The sequence below is a fragment of the Oncorhynchus keta genome, chromosome 2, assembly GCF_023373465.1.
Source record: "Oncorhynchus keta strain PuntledgeMale-10-30-2019 chromosome 2, Oket_V2, whole genome shotgun sequence".
In the NCBI taxonomy this organism is placed as follows: Eukaryota; Metazoa; Chordata; class Actinopteri; order Salmoniformes; family Salmonidae; genus Oncorhynchus; species Oncorhynchus keta.
Genome location: NC_068422.1, coordinates 69,600,667 through 69,603,635, shown reverse-complemented (window position 1 = coordinate 69,603,635; position 2,969 = coordinate 69,600,667).

Genomic DNA, 2,969 nt, shown 5'->3' with positions numbered 1-2,969 from the left:
CCTCATCTCTCCATCCCTCCCACCTCCTTCTCCTCATCTCTCCATCCCTCCCACCTCCTTCTCCTCATCTCTCCATCCCTCCCACCTCCTTCTCCTCATCTCTCCATCCCTCCCACCTCCTTCTCCTCATCTCTCCATCCCTCCCACCTCCTTCTCCTCATCTCTCCATCCCTCCCACCTCCTTCTCCTCATCTCTCCATCCCTCCCACCTCCTTCTCCTCATCTCTCCATCCCTCCCACCTCCTTCTCCTCATCTCTCCATCCCTCCCACCTCCTTCTCCTCATCTCTCCATCCCTCCCACCTCCTTCTCCTCATCTCTCCATCCCTCCCACCTCCTTCTCCTCATCTCTCCATCCCTCCCACCTCCTTCTCCTCATCTCTCCATCCCTCCCACCTCCTTCTCCTCATCTCTCCATCCCTCCCACCTCCTTCTCCTCATCTCTCCATCCCTCCCACCTCCTTCTCCTCATCTCTCCATCCCTCCCACCTCCTTCTCCTCATCTCTCCATCCCTCCCACCTCCTTCTCCTCATCTCTCCATCCCTCCCACCTCCTTCTCCTCATCTCTCCATCCCTCCCACCTCCTTCTCCTCATCTCTCCATCCCTCCCACCTCCTTCTCCTCATCTCTCCATCCCTCCCACCTCCTTCTCCTCATCTCTCCATCCCTCCCACCTCCTTCTCCTCATCTCTCCATCCCTCCCACCTCCTTCTCCTCATCTCTCCATCCCTCCCACCTCCTTCTCCTCATCTCTCCATCCCTCCCACCTCTTCTCCTCATCTCTCCATCCCTCCCACCTCCTTCTCCTCATCTCTCCATCCCTCCCACCTCCTTCTCCTCATCTCTCCATCCCTCCCACCTCCTTCTCCTCATCTCTCCATCCCTCCCACCTCCTTCTCCTCATCTCTCCATCCCTCCCACCTCCTTCTCCTCATCTCTCCATCCCTCCCACCTCCTTCTCCTCATCTCTCCATCCCTCCCACCTCCTTCTCCTCATCTCTCCATCCCTCCCACCTCCTTCTCCTCATCTCTCCATCCTCCCACCTCCTTCTCCTCATCTCTCCATCCCTCCCACCTCCTTCTCCTCATCTCTCCATCCCTCCCACCTCCTTCTCCTCATCTCTCCATCCCTCCCACCTCCTTCTCCTCATCTCTCCATCCCTCCCACCTCCTTCTCCTCATCTCTCCATCCCTCCCACCTCCTTCTCCTCATCTCTCCATCCCTCCCACCTCCTTCTCCTCATCTCTCCATCCCTCCCACCTCCTTCTCCTCATCTCTCCATCCCTCCCACCTCCTTCTCCTCATCTCTCCATCCCTCCCACCTCCTTCTCCTCATCTCTCCATCCCTCCCACCTCCTTCTCCTCATCTCTCCATCCCTCCCACCTCCTTCTCCTCATCTCTCCATCCCTCCCACCTCCTTCTCCTCATCTCTCCATCCCTCCCACCTCCTTCTCCTCATCTCTCCATCCCTCCCACCTCCTTCTCCTCATCTCTCCATCCCTCCCACCTCCTTCTCCTCATCTCTCCATCCCTCCCACCTCCTTCTCCTCATCTCTCCATCCCTCCCACCTCCTTCTCCTCATCTCTCCATCCCTCCCACCTCCTTCTCCTCATCTCTCCATCCCTCCCACCTCCTTCTCCTCATCTCTCCATCCCTCCCACCTCCTTCTCCTCATCTCTCCATCCCTCCCACCTCCTTCTCCTCATCTCTCCATCCCTCCCACCTCCTTCTCCTCATCTCTCCATCCCTCCCACCTCCTTCTCCTCATCTCTCCATCCCTCCCACCTCCTTCTCCTCATCTCTCCATCCCTCCCACCTCCTTCTCCTCATCTCTCCATCCCCCAACCTGAACTCTGAGGCACCTCATTAAGACAACGGCCCCCTGGCCTCATCGGCTGTGGCTGAGGTGAGGAATATCATATAATCATGAAGTGGAGATGGCATTGCACTCATCAGAAATTATAGATGAGTTTTATGGCGCCTAGGCAGGTCCGGCAGGCACAGGCCCAGGGACCTGGGGGACAGTGGCAGGGGTCGGGTTACTGGTGGAGGGGTCACAGCGAGGGCCTCCACCTCTTCATCACTCAGTCCCCTGCACCCTCCGACAGGGACAGGAACTACGCACACCACCCCTCCCCTCCCGAAACCACAGGGAAAGGCTTTGGTCAGACGCAACAAGCATTCATCAAATGGCACTGTACAAACCAAACCAAATCTGAGAATCAGAGTGGCTATTTCGTTCTGAGGCAAAAGCCGTTGCTTAGGCGTCTGCCGCCATCTTACTTTGGCTGGCTCAGAGCTCTATCAGAGATGGAATCTAGTTCTACAATATGACTCAGGTTATTGAGCCCCGGGATTTGAAGTTACCATTAAATTATAAGAAGCTGTTGTACCTGTCCCAAACACATACAGGATACTCAATTCAGGACAATAGGATGACAGTGAAGATGTTTGTACTGTATTGAGGACCATAGACTTACTAACACTTTCAGGACTAATGGGTATTTCTCTGAAGCTACAGTGCTAATGGAGCTAACAATTTATAAATAGTATATATTTAAACACTACTGTATTTGCTGGTTTTATTTGTTTGTTTTCGTCTTTCTTTTGTCAGAAGAACTGTTCTGATCACACGTCTGTTCCGCTAAGCCACGTTGAGCTGTGTGTTAGTCTGAGTTCCACCTGACCTCGTCACAAAGACAAAAGAAAAGGAGGAAAAATTGTAATCAGTGACCTGCATTTGACTCTGTCCATTTCCAACCCTGTGCTCCTCCTCCTTGAGATGCCCAAGGACTCTCACCCCCCACCCCCTCCATCATCAGCCCTGCAGCCCCCTCACAGCCCTCCCCCACCCTTCTCCATCCAGCCCATAGCCAGCAGGCCGGCACACAGGGGGTTTCCACACTACTTATCAGCAGATATGACCCGCGTCCTCAGACGCCATGATTGATAGTTGTCATCTATAG